This window comes from Myxine glutinosa, chromosome 4 (assembly GCF_964187855.1).
Source record: "Myxine glutinosa chromosome 4, kmMyxGlut1.1, whole genome shotgun sequence".
Taxonomy (NCBI): Eukaryota; Metazoa; Chordata; class Myxini; order Myxiniformes; family Myxinidae; genus Myxine; species Myxine glutinosa.
This window is the reverse complement of record NC_136264.1, coordinates 185591499-185606312: the sequence shown is the minus strand read 5'-3', so window position 1 is coordinate 185606312 and position 14814 is coordinate 185591499. Positions and strand designations below refer to the sequence as shown.

At 46.7% G+C, this 14814-nt stretch overlaps 1 protein-coding gene across 1 annotated transcript in view; it reads left to right on the top strand.

The window, feature by feature from the left end:
* The first annotated feature begins 3032 nt into the window (after positions 1-3032).
* The window catches only part of LOC137425565 (semaphorin-3A), a 79529-nt gene continuing 67747 nt past the window's right edge, over positions 3033-14814 (top strand). The window contains exon 1 of the mRNA XM_078776794.1: positions 3033-3293. The gene's annotated coding sequence lies outside the window, so the exon portion shown is untranslated. The remainder of the gene's footprint in view (positions 3294-14814) is intronic.

Sequence of the window (14814 nt, the reverse complement as noted above, 5' to 3'; positions counted from 1 at the left end):
GCTGTGATGGTGGTGATGGGGGGATGCTTTTGGCCTCGTCATTTTTTGACGGGATTTACACTAGTTAATAAATGACACAGAACTGAAAAATAATAGCAATAAACAAGAAAAAAAGCAATCAGAGATTGCAAACCCTCGCCAGGATGTATTTTCAGAGTAGTCTAGTAGGAAGACTAGGTCCCTCTGCACCCCCCGGAGATATACTTCTAATCAGTGTTTCTAGATTGGAAAAAATGTGTAGAAAATGACTAGCTATGGCCCCAAGCTGAAAAAATGTCCCACATACCATTTTTATGCAAATTACTGCTGCAAATTTTATGCAAAATTATGCAAATTTTATGCAAATTTTTGATGAGGAGTAGAGTTGAGGGGTCTTTGAGGGCTTCATCGAGGTGCTCTCGGTTGCAAGACTGGGTCATTCTGAGAAGCACAGCAGGGTCAGAGATCATGATGTTCTCCTCCTCAGTGAATCTCTCCATCAACAGCCTCTCCATTGCCTCACACACTGTTTTGAGGCAAAAGAGGGACTTTGCGTAGGCCTTTCCACTGAGAACACCTTTGAGAGATCCACTTGTTACTAGTTGTGCCTCAAAGAGAATCTCTGCATATCCAGAACCACGCATCTTGTGTCCAGTGAGCATCCCGATGTAGTTCATGGATGTGTGGAAGGGTCCAATCGTTACTACATGACTAGCAAATTCATTTGGCCAGCGCCAGATGATGGGAAGGGCTTTCATGCAGACACCCAGATCAAATGTATTCAGGACCCATCTCTGACCCACCTCAGCAGTTGCTGCCTCGGAACGCTTCAGTAGCTCACGAACAACTGCGTTGTCTGTGATCGGTTGGTGGATAGGCGTGCAGTAGTCGACTGTTGATTTGCTGGGTGGGGGAGAACCAGTTGCAGAGGTGAAACCCCCTAGCCCAGGCACAGGCTGCAGGCCATTGCCATGCCATGCAGGCACCAGGCACAGACCGATCACAGACAACGCAGTTGTTCGTGAGCTACTGAAGCGTTCCGAGGCAGCAACTGCTGAGGTGGGTCAGAGATGGGTCCTGAATACATTTGATCTGGGTGTCTGCATGAAAGCCCTTCCCATCATCTGGCGCTGGCCAAATGAATTTGCTAGTCATGTAGTAACGATTGGACCCTTCCACACATCCATGAACTACATCGGGATGCTCACTGGACACAAGATGCGTGGTTCTGGATATGCAGAGATTCTCTTTGAGGCACAACTAGTAACAAGTGGATCTCTCAAAGGTGTTCTCAGTGGAAAGGCCTACGCAAAGTCCCTCTTTTGCCTCAAAACAGTGTGTGAGGCAATGGAGAGGCTGTTGATGGAGAGATTCACTGAGGAGGAGAACATCATGATCTCTGACCCTGCTGTGCTTCTCAGAATGACCCAGTCTTGCAACCGAGAGCACCTCGATGAAGCCCTCAAAGACCCCTCAACTCTACTCCTCATCAAAAATTTGCATAAAATTTGCATAATTTTGCATAAAATTTGCAGCAGTAATTTGCATAAAAATGGTATGTGGGACATTTTTTCAGCTTGGGGCCATAGCTAGTCATTTTCTACACATTTTTTCCAATCTAGAAACACTGATTAGAAGTATATCTCCGGGGGGTGCAGGGGGACCTAGTCTTCCTACTAGACTAGAGGTTTTAAAGGCTTTGGTGTTGAAACGAATATGGCGGCCGAACCACGTGACAGATGACGTCATCTCTTTTTTTTTCTCCACTAATTTATTCCTAGATTATGCTCAAGAAATTTCACCTTGATCGGATGAAGTTTTGTATTTGTCGAATTATGACGTCATAATGGAGGCACCTATGACATCATCATTAACATATTTTATTCCCCATGGAGAGTTCTTTACAATGAGCCGTTTCTCAATCTTTTCTATTCAGCACTTTTGGAGATATAGAGGTGCAATTTTTTTCGTTTTTTCCAAGATGGCGGCCGAACCACGTGACGTATGATGTCATAATTATCATAAAAAATTATAAGGGTGGAGGTGCACCTAGGGTGAAATTTTCCTGTCAATCGGGCCAACGGTTGCAGAGAAAATCATATTTATTCTGTGCGGACAAACAAACAAACGGACTCACATGCAATAGCCTCTCCTCTGGCGAGGGTAATAAATATGTTTTTAAATAAATAGATAAATAAATAAAGTTAAAATTAAAAAAATTCTAAATAAATACAACAACTTACTAACTAGCATCTACCGATTTCCTGCTAACCTCTGTAGAGGTGTGCGAGGTGGAATTTCCTCCACGTATTGAGAGATAGCCTGCGCTACATAATCTCCAAATTACATTTCCTCAGTGGAGGCACATTTGACAGCACCGTATATCGTTATTGCTTCCGCACAAATCACAAGGGTCCACGAATCACCGATGAATTTGGCTCGAGGCTCATCTCGGCCTGCATAATGGGATTAGGAGGAACATTTTGTGGTCTTGGCTCTCTATGGATTTTGCATGGATAATGGCATTTCGCTCGCAAAGAGGGAGAAATTAAACGGGAAAGGATGGGAGTGCAGACAGTGGTGCACGAAAATACAGTGTTTTTAGAGCGTACGTGTATTACATCCTTCGCTATATTCTTTGATCTATCTATCCATCTATCACAATCTTTCAATTTCCCAGATCACAGAATCTCACTCCTCTCTACAAAGATTGTCAAACACCCTTAACCTCTCATTCGAAACTCCATCAACACAAACACCTCCACCGGTAATCAAACCTCTCAAGGAGCTCCATCAACCTCTCTGGGACCTCGAGGAACCCTCACCCCTCTGATGGTCCTTCTATTAGGAACCCATTATTCTCCACTGAGCTCCTTGTGAACTCTTTCTTGATTACAAACCGCTGAGCTCCTCTGCCCTTCCCTCCATCCTGCCCCCTCTCTCATCCCTTACTCCACCTTCTCCTTGAACTCCTCCCTCGTCACGTGCGCCCCAATCCCCGCCCAACTTACCATTCGCGCCCATCCTCCGGTTTCTCTCCTCATCTGCTTTCCGTGTCCTGTCGTATGATCTCTTCCTCCGCATTACAACTAAAATCTGTCAGGGTATAGTGTCTCCTAGATTAGAGACAGAACCCCTGTCGCTTCCTGTGTTGTCCCCACCATAGGTCTCGTTAGAATTCTCTTTCTCACACCATCCGGTCTTCATTCGCACGTCTTCCACAACTGTTATCCTTATCTCACCAAACCTCATTAATTGTCGTCCACGATCAAACGGTGATGGAGCGACCGTGAGACCAAGTTCTTCCCATGGTAGTAAGTACAGTATATATTAATTATATTTGGGATGTTTATGGCGGGGGTCTTGTTCAGTACATACACAACTACGGTCTGTATGAATGGACCCGTGGCGTGCGGACCTACACACACACCTGACTCGTTTTGTGACATTCACTATCCGGGTTGCGCCACCAAGCTCGGGTCTCTTCACCACCAACCGCGTGTCTCTTCACCACCAACCGTGGGTCTCTTCACCACCAACCACAAGTCTCTTCACCACCAACCGTGTGTCTCTTCACCACAAACCGTGGGTCTCTTCACCACAAACCACGAGTCTCTTCACCACCAACCACGAGTCTCTTCACCACCAATCACGGGTCTCTTCACCACCAACCCACGGGTCTCTTCACCACCAACCCACGGGTCTCTTCACCATCAACCCAACGGTCTGTTCACCACCAACCCACGGGTCTCTTCATCACCAACAACGTGTCTCCTCACCACGAACCAACGGGTCTCTTCACCACCAACCCACGGGTCTCTTCACCACCAACCCACGGGTCTCTTCACCATTAACCCACGGGTCTCTTAACCACCAACCACGAGTCTCTTCACCACAAACCACGAGTCTCTTCACCACCAATCATGGGTCTCTTCACCACCAACCACGAGTCTCTTTACCACCAACCACGGGTCTCTTCAACACCAACCACGACTCTCTTCACCACCAACCACGGGTCTCTTCACCACCAACCACGGGTCTCTTCACCACCAACCATGAGTCTCTTCACCACCAACCCACGGATCTCTTCACCACCAACCCACGGGTCTCTTCACCATTAACCCACGGGTCTCTTCACCATTAACCCACGGGTCTCTTAACCACCAACCACGAGTCTCTTCACCACAAACCACGAGTCTCTTCACCACCAATCATGGGTCTCTTCAACACCAACCACGAGTCTCTTCACCACCAACCACGGGTCTCTTCACCACCAACCACGGGTCTCTTCACCACCAACCATGAGTCTCTTCACCACCAACCCACGGATCTCTTCACCACCAACCCACGGGTCTCTTCACCATTAACCCACGGGTCTCTTAACCACCAACCCACGGGTCTCTTCACCACCAACCACGAGTCTCTTCACCACCAACCACGAGTCTCTTCACCACCAAACACGAGTCTCTTCACCACCAACCACGAGTCTCTTCACCACCAACCACGGGTCTCTTTACCACCAACTACGAGTCTCTTCACCACCAACCATGGGTCTCTTCACCACCAACCACGGGTCTCTTCACCACCAACCATGAGTCTCTTCACCACCAACCATGAGTCTCTTCACCACCAACCCACGGATCTCTTCACCACCAACCCACGGCTCTCTTCACCATTAACCCACGGGTCTCTTCACCATTAACCCACGGGTCTCTTAACCACCAACCCACGGGTCTCTTCACCACCAACCACGAGTCTCTTCACCACCAACCACGAGTCTCTTCACCACCAAACACAAGTCTCTTCACCACCAACCACGAGTCTCTTCACCACGAACCACGGGTCTCTTCACCACCAACAACGGGTCTCTTCACCACCAACCACGAGTCTTTTCACCATCTACCCCTCAGTTCACAACCCGCAAGCTCTTTCACCTTTTAACAACTCCAGTCTGTGTCTGCTGTACACGGTGCGTCCATTTATAGGTTCATTCATGTACATCGATGCCATACACGCTTTGACCCATTGCAAGATCTTGTTGAGCCTCGACAAGTGGAACAAACCGAACGACGCAAACAAAAAAACCCCCGTAAATGCGGAGAAAATATCATCTTAAGTCACGTGATGAGGGTGCGCATGGCGAATGGGTGACGGCTCGGAGGGCACCTCGCTACTACCCACTTAATTTTGTTCACCGCAACCTCATGGTGATTTATCGGCGCACGAGGAATCTCCTTATGGAGATCAAACGTCACGTGGTTTGATGGGATTTCACTCTCACCGGTGGGATTTCCCGACTTTTGGAGCAGCACGTGCCAAAGTCTCAACTTGCATGAGAATTCAAGGGAAGTTAATGCAAGCAACAGTAACTAAGGCAGTTTTTAGATTCAGATAATAGGAAGTTTCAGGCCGCTGGCGTCATCCTAATATGGGAATATTCCAGACGCATGATGTAATGTTGCGAATTTGCACCAGCAGAGCCAGAATGTGGCTGTCGTTCCTCAGATGGACGTTTTGACTGGGTGTGCAAGCTGCTGGCATTAGTTAATGGTGGACGCCGCTGCGCATCATCCTAATATGGGAATATTCCAGAAGCATGATGTAATCTTGCGAAATTGCACCAGCAGAGCCAGAATGTGGCTGTCGTTCCTCAGATGGACGTTTTGACTGGGTGTGCAAGCTGCTGGCATTAGTTAATGGTGGACGCCGCTGCGCATCATCCTAATATAGGAATATTCCAGAAGCATGATGTAATCTTGCGAATTTGCACCAGCAGAGCCAGAATGTGGCTGTCGTTCCTCAGGTGGACGTTTTGACTGGGTGTGCAATCTGCTGACATTCGTTAATGGTGGACGCTGCTGCGCATCATCCTAATATGGGAATATTCCAGAAGCATGATGTAATCTTGCGAATTTGCACCAGCAGAGCCAGAATGTGTCTGTCATTCCTCAGATGGACGTTTTGACTGGATGTACAATCTGCTGACATTAGTTAATGGTGGACGCTGCTGCGCATCATCCTAATATGGGAATATTCCAGAAGCATGATGTAATCTTGCGAATTTGCACCAGCAGAGCCAGAATGTGGCTGTCGTTCCTCAGATGGACGTTTTGACTGGGTGTGCAATCTGCTGACATTAGTTAATGGTGGACGCCGCTGCGCATCATCCTAATATGGGAATATTCCAGAAGCATGATGTAATGTTGCGAATTTGCACCAGCAGAGCCAGAATGTGGCTGTCGTTCCTCAGGTGGACGTTTTGACTGGGTGTGCAATCTGCTGACATTAGTTAATGGTGGACGCTGCTGCGCATCATCCTAATATGGGAATATTCCAGAAGCATGATGTAATCTTGCGAATTTGCACCAGCAGAGCCAGAATGTGTCTGTCGTTCCTCAGATGGACGTATTGACTGGGTGTACAATCTGCTGACATTAGCTAACGGTGGACGTTTGGTGTCTGTGTAAGTGAGTTATCAAGGGTAGCTCAAATCTACAGGATCCACCATCAGTGGCATAACCGCTCCCAACACACACAATGCGTACAGAACGAATTTCTGCCGTGGGCTTCCTGGGGTTCTCCAAAAGGTTGGATCGCCTTTTGAAATGTCTCCAGAGGATCACGAGTCTACCTTCCAAAGGAGACTAAGAATATGTGCTTGAGACCCTTTGGTGTGCTCACTGTGCTAATGCTGTGAATGTGTTAAAAGGACTGAACCTGAATCATTGGGCCTGGATTCCATGTTGGGAATTTTCTCTAAATTCAATGTTAATATGCATCGAGCCGCTTCTTATACTGAATTGTATCCTTAGATCAAGAACGGTGCAATTTTGAGAAATATTATTACCTCCGCCACCAAAGGTAGATGGCGGGTATGTTTTCACCCCTGTCTGTTTGTCCGTTTGTTTGTGAACAAGATTTCTCAAAACGTTGCAGACGGATTTGGACGAAATTTGGAGAGATGTAGCGTATGTGGCAAGGACGAAATGATTAGATTTTGGTGAAGATCCGGATTCGGATCCGGCTACTAGAAATTTTAAAGTGATTCTTCACCATTGGGAGATAGGGCCAAAAACGATACATAGATTCATATCTCAAAAAGTTGTGGACGGACTTGGACAAAACTTGGTGGACCGGTTGGGTGTCTGACAAGGACGATTCGATTCGATTTTGGTGAAGATCTGAATATGGATTCGGATATGAAAATTATTTAATTTCTAAGTTATTCTTCACCATTGGGAGATAGGGCCAAAAACGATACATAGCAGGATATCTCAAAAAATTGTGGATGGATTTGGACAAAACGTGGTAGAGAGGTTGTGTGTGTGACAAGGAAGAATCGATTCAATTTTGGTGAAGATCTGAATATGAATTCGGATACGAGAATTATTTAATTTTTTAATGATTCTTCAGCATTGGGAGATTGGGCCAAAACGATAAATAGCAGGATATCTCAAAAAGTTGTGGATGGATTTGAACGAAACTTTGTGGAGACGTTGAGTGTCTGACAAGAAAGAATCGATTCAATTTTGGTGAAGATCTCAATATGAATTCGGATACGAGAATTATTTAATTTTGTAATGATTCTTCACCATTGGGAGATTGGGCCAAAACGATAAATAGCAGGATATCTCAAAAAGTTGTGGATGGATTTTGACGAAACTTTGTGGAGAGGTTGGGTGTGTGTCAAGAAAGAATTGATTCAATTTTGGTGAAGATCCAGATCCGGCTATTATAATTTTTTAAGTGACCACCATTGTGTGATCGGGCTAAAACCGAAACATAGCAGGATATCTCAAAACGTTGTGGACGGATTTGGACGAAACTTGGTGGAGACGTTGGGTCTGTGACAAGGAAGAATCGATTCAATTTTGGTGAAGCTATGAATATGAATTCGGATACGAGAATTTTTTTTTTTTAAATGATTCTTCACCATTGAGAGAGGGGGCCAAAAACGAGACATAGCATGATATCTCAAAACGTTGTGGACGGATTATGACTAAACTAGGTGGACGAGTTGGTTAGGTGACAAGAATAAGCCGACTAGATTTTGGTTCAGGTCCGAATCCAGATCCGGCCTATCAGTGAGATACAAAATATGAACTGTTCAGCCTGGCGGAGCTATGCGCTCTATTGAGTGCCGTTTTAGTTTTTTATGTTGTTGTTGTTGTTCTTGTTTTGTTTGCAGTCCGTGGTTAGAACATGTAATAATAATAACTAGAACGACATTCAGTAGAGCGCATACCTCCACAACCCTGAACAGCTTACGTTTTGTATATATCTACCTGATAGGCCGGATCTGCATCCGGTCCTTAACGAGACTTGAATCAGCTTGTTCTGGTCGTCTAACCAACCTGTCCACCAAGTTTCGTCTGAATCCGTCCACAACTCTTTGAGATATCGTGCTATATATCCCCAAGCTTCCCACCTAAAGCAAATTTGAAAGATGGCAAAAGGTTCCACCAGGAATGTCCAAATATCAAATTCTCAGTTAAATTGTTTTTTCCCCCCATTTTGACCCCTGTGACCCTCGGTCCCCACCGCTTCGGGCATTAACTGGGGGTTAAATCCAAAAAGTTGTTGCATATTTCATGCGTCCTCCATTGGTGATTGCAAATACAAGGTTTTATTAAAAAATGGTTTAAAATGTTCCGTAATTGCATTTTTCGGTATTTGATCTTTTGGCCCCGCCCCAGAGGGCGGGGCCAAAATGACAAGGCTATTGTCACCAACGAAGTGATGTAGTAGCTCTTCTAAAAATTTTTTAGGAAATGTGCAATGCCGCTCTGATTACTCATTAGTCCTGACACTATCTGAATACCGTCACACTACCATTTAAACCCGTATCTTTGGTCTGGCCTCGGCCTCCGCACCCCCCAATGCTTCGTCCACTGCCAAGCCCAGTAGATCGGAATGTTCCGAGGCCCAGCATGATACTAAGCAGAAACGAGACCGTTACAAGTCAGGGGAGTGGTTGGGGGGTTGCTCCCAGCCAACAGCACCATCATGTACGGAACGGTTATTCAAATCCCAACACGTTTGCTTCACTCGGGTCTTGCTTTTGGAAAGTGTTTCATTATCGCGGCAACTTTTTGTTTTGAGGAACAAAAGAGAGACAAACGGATTGGGTTTGGACATGGTGAGAGATCCTTGGATTACGAAGTTCCACCTCGACTCATCATTGCCATCGCACAGGTGTAATGAGGTAGTGAAATAGACATCACAATGTTGATTTGCATCACACTGGCGATACGAAAGACCTTGGTTTGGCGGTGTCAGCATCTCCGTTAAAAACAAATCCTAAACGATCACATTTTAATGGTCTGGCTGGCTTATCGAATGTGGAAGAATAATGTCCCAAAAGAGCAAGAGTCATCGACGGTGATTAGAAATAAGATCTCCCAAAAAGTCAACAACAACCCCCTGAGCAGCAATATTCAAGGATTCATTTTAAAGCTTCAGCCTTGCAGTTTCTGCCTTAATGTCTTCACAAACAAAAACAAGAATAAACTTTAAAATGCGAGACGTTTTGTAAGTATTGCTGAGTCGTCCACATTGCACGAACGGTGCACCTTGGAAATGTTTGCGTCCTGTCTGCTGGCATTTGCTGGTGGACGGCCAACATCCCCGAGGGGCTTTCGGGAAGAGGCACGCCGTTGTGTGCCGTTCGCTGCCCAAGTTCCAAATGATTGCCCTGATGAGTGGGGGCAGTGACTCACTACCTACAGCACCCGAGGTGGACGGAACTTATACTTTCACCCCTGTTTGTCTGTCTGTGAGAAGGATATCTCAAAAAGCTATAGACAGATTCGGATGAACCTTGGTAGACAGATTCGGATGAACATTGATGGATAGATTCGGATGAACCTTGGTAGACAGATTCGGATGAACCTTGGTGGACAGATTCGGATGAACCTTGGTAGACAGATTCGGATGAACCTTGGTAGACAGATTCGGATGAACCTTGGTGGACAGATTTGGATGAACCTTGATAGACAGATTCGGATGAACATTGATGGATAGATTCGGATGAACCTTGGTGGACAGATTCGGATGAACATTGATGGATAGATTCGGATGAACCTTGGTGGACAGATTCGGATGAACCTTGGTAGACAGATTCGGATGAACCTTGGTAGACAGATTCAGATGAACCTTGGTAGACAGATTCGGATGAACCTTGGTAGACAGATTCGGATGAACCTTGGTAGACAGATTCGGATGAACCTTGGTAGACAGATTCGGATGAACCTTGGTGGACAGATTTGGATGAACCTTGATAGACAGATTCGGATGAACCTTGGTGGACAGATTCGGATGAACCTTGGTGGACAGATTCGGATGAACCTTGGTAGACAGATTCGGATGAACCTTGGTAGACATATTCGGATGAACCTTGGTGGACAGATTTGGATGAACCTTGGTAGACAGATTCGGATGAACCTTGATAGACAGATTCGGATGAAACTTGGTGGACAGATTCGGATGAACCTTGGTAGACATATTCGGATGAACCTTGATAGACAGATTCGGATGAAACTTGGTAGACAGATTCGGATGAACCTTGATAGACAGATTCAGATGAATCTTTGTGGACAGATTCGGATGAAACTTGGTGGACAGATTCGGATGAACCTTGGTAGACAGATTCGGATGAAACTTGGTGGACAGATTCGGATGAACCTTGGTAGACAGATTCGGATGAACCTTGGTGGACAGGTTTGGGGTGTGGCAAGGAGGAATTGATTTAATTTAGTTGAAGATCCAGATCTGGATACGATAAGTATTTAGATTTTTTTTTTTAAATTCATTTTTTATAGTCTTCTGCCTGGTGTTGTCCAAGCGGTTAGGGTGCCGGCTTGGGATCCGAGGATCCTGAGTTTGAATCCTGGTCGATCGCTGAATTAACGTCAGGGGGGTTGACTCGGCCTGTCATCCTTCCGCTATCGACAAATTGTGTTTTTTTTTTTTTGTTTTTTTTTTGTATACAAGATCGAGGCTCGTGAAAGAGCGAACATTAATCACACAGAAAGACAAACCGACACATAAAACATATAACATCGGGAGCGGTAGACAAGATGGGGAGAGAGGGGGAAGGACACAAACACAACATTTGAGAGCAGGGACCGAGAGACATGGAGACATCGAGAGATCTGAGAGAGGGCGAGGGCTTTGGGGGGGGGGGGGGGGCATGGGAAGGGGGTGGTGGGAGAGGTATAAAACATATGGACACTGCCAGGACTTCCAGGAAAGAAGTTGGAATTTCAAACAAGGTGGATCTGGGGTGAATTAGCGGGGGTAGAAAAGATCAAGGTTTTGGATGGGGGAAGATAAGAGATGGTGGTGAACAGCTGTTTTAAAGACCTGGAGGGAGGAGTGGGATTGAAGGGAGTGAGGGAGTTTGTTCCAGAGGCGGGAGAAAAGAGGAATGAAAGAGTGAAGGTGAGCAGAGAGCCGAGATTTCGGCAGTTTAACCATCAGAGGGTTGCTGGCAGATCTTGTGCGACCTGTAGGAATATTTGGGGGACAGAGCACAGAGAGAGCTGGGGGTGCAAGGCCGGAGAGGAGTCGGGAGAAGACAGAAAGACCACCTACCTGCCTGCAGTGAGTGAGTGAAAGGCCCTCAGAGATAGCTTCATCGCGGGAGATTCCAATAATTCTGAAAGCTTTGGTTTCAACAGCGTGAAGCCGAGCTAGGTGTGAGGCAGGAGCACCGGCCCATAGGGGAGAACAGGTGGACAGATTCGGATGAACCTTGGTGGACAGATTCGGATGAACCTTGGTAGACAGATTCGGTGGGTACCAGCTTGCTGGGATGCAAGCTGGTACCCACCGAATCCTACGGTGGGTACCATGCTTGCTGGGACCATGCTTGCTTTCCTACGAAACTGTCCTCCTGGGTACCAGCTTGCTGGGATGAATGATCCCGGTGTGTAACCTGGTTCAGAATAGGTGCACCGTATCCCTGCGCATCATAAGAGGCGACTAAGGGTTGGCGTCAGGAATGGCATCCGGCGATAAAAACATTGCCTCAAAAAGGGAACCATGAGGTCATGGGACTCGCAAGGCTAACTACCCCCATTAATTCACCCCAGATCCACTTTTTTTGAAATCCCGACTTCTTTGTTTCCTGGAAATTCTTGCAGTGTCCATGTGTTTTATACCTTCCCACCCCCCTACCCCCTGCCCCTGTCTTCCAATGCCTCCTCCCCCCAAGCCTTCTCCCTCCCACAGATCTCCCGATGTCCCTGTTCTCTGCTGTTGTACTTGTGTGCTTCCCTCTCTCTCCCCATCTTGTCTCTCGCTCCCTTTATTGTATGTTTCGTGTGTCGGTTTTTTTTTTTTGTGATTGATGTTAGCTTCGATCTTGCCTCGATCTTGTATCCAAACGAGCCTCGATCTTGTATCCCCCAAAAAAAAAACTCTAGCGGGGAAAAATGGCCTTAAATCAATCATTCTATTCATATTTTCTATTTTTTCTATTCTTCATTTTTTAATTCTTCATAATTGAGAGATGGGGTCAAAAATTTTTTTCTTCTTTTGTATACAGAGTCGAGGCTCGTGAAAGAGCTAACATTTATCAAACAAACTAATCAAACAAACAAGCAAACAAAGTATATAAAAAGGGGAGCGGTCGACAAGATGGGGAGAGAAGTGGAGGAAGCACACAAACACAACATTTGAGAGCAGGGACATCGGGAGATGTGTGGGAGGGAGAGGGCCTGGGGGGGGGGGGAGCAGGATAGGTATAAAACGCAAGGACACCAAGGACTTCCAGGAAAGAAGTCGGCACCTCAAAAAGTGGATTTGGGGTGAAATTAGCGGGGGTAGAAAAGATCAAGGTTTTGGATTGGGGAAGATAAGAGATGGTGGTGAACAGCCATTTTAAAGACCTGGAGGGAGGAGTGGAATTGAAGAGAGTGAGGGAGTTTGTTCCAGAGGTGGGAGAAAAGAGGAATGAAGGAGTGAAGGTGAGCAGAGAGTCTTGATTTTGGCAGTTTAACCATAAGAGGGTTGCAGGCAGATCTTGTGCGACCTGTAGGAATATTTGGGGGACAGAGCCCAGAGAGAGCTGGGGGAGCAAGGCTGGAGAGGAATCGGTAGAAGACGGAAAGACCACCAACCTGCCTGCGGTGAGTAAGTGAAAGGCCTGCGGAGATAGCGTCATCGCGGGAGATTCCAATGATTCTGAATGCTTTGGTTTCAACAGCGTGAAGACGAGCTAGGTGTGAGGCAGGAGCACCAGCCCAGAGGGGAGAGCAGTCCTCCGTTGAGCTGCGGATGAAAGCCTTGTATGTGGTGAGGAGCTCAGGTGTGCCAAGGAAGGACTTCGGGGAAAGCTCAGGAGCACAGGTGTGCCAAGGAAGGACTTCGCACGACGGAGGATGCCCAGTCGGCGACTGGCTTTGGAGGCCAGCTTTGAAATGTGGTTTTCCCAGGAAAGATCATGGCAGATAGTGAGCCCAAAAAGCTTGAGTGACAGAACGTCTTGGAGAGGATTATTCAGAAAGTAGATGGGAGGGTTGTCCAGTCGGTCTTTTCGGAGAGACATCGTAAGAGTGTGAGATTTGTCAGGATTGAAAGACATGTTCCACTTGTTTGCCCAGTCTGTGATTTTGTCCAGGTCTGTAGAGAGTGAGGAGGCTGCAGACTGCCGATCTGAGGGATGAGGAATGGAGCGGCAGAGAGTGGAGTCATCAGCAAAGAGAAAGAGACAGGATTTTCAAGAGAGTCAGATAGATCATTGATGAAGACCAGAAAAAGCACAGGGCCCAGAACACTGCCTTGTAGTGGGGCGGCTTAGCCCAAATATTCAAAAGAATTGTGCATTTTGTGATATAAGAACCAAATTTGGCACACTAGTAGACTATCATATTATGAAAAGATCTGGATATTGGGCCATCTCAGATTCAGAGATTTGATTTTTGCAAGATTTGCAGATTTTGCAAGCTGAGATTGCAACGCCAGGGACGGCCGACTCCTTCCTACGAGCTGCCCACGTCACCCGCACAAGAAGAGCTCATCAAATAACTGCAGCGGCACTGCACATCCTGCAACACCGTGCGTATGAACGCCACTGTATGACATATGCTGATGATGCAGAAGACCTGCCTGAGTTCGAAGACTGGTGTCACCAGAGAGGAGAAGACATTCCCAACTTTCAGTACTGGGCAACTGTGCTGGAACTAGAGATGTTGGTACTGGTCTACGTGCGTTCTCTGCGGCAGGCTTCATTCACGACGTACCTTGATGCCCTGACGGAACTGGTCCCATGGTTCCATGCCTTAGACCACACACACTATGCCAGGTGGGTCCCTGTTCACCTGAGGGACACGGTTGCACTCCCAATGAAGCACCCAGATGTAGCCAGAGAATTCAGGGCTGGCAACTTCACTGTACAGAAGACGAAGAAGGTGTTCTCTTCGATCCCAATCGAATCGAAATCTTGCAAAAATCAAATCTCTGAATCTGAGATGGCCCAATATCCAGATCTTTTCATAATATGATAGTCTACTAGTGTACCAAATTTGGTGCTTGTATCACAAAATGCACAACAGGTTTGCTATGCTGCTACACTATTGGGGAACTCCAGCCTGAACAGGAAGAGGAGATGAGAGAAACCCATTCAGGGCCACACGTTGACTACGACTAGAGAGGAAGTCCGCCAGCCATGTGTGGAGATTTCCATGGATACCAAAGGAGGAGAGTTTGGTGAGCAGAGCGGGGTGCCAGACCGTATCGAAGGCACGTGATATGTCGAGGGAGACAGCTCTAATTTCATGTTTGGCATTGAGGACCTCCATCCATTGTTGAGACAGCAGAAGCAGCATGTCC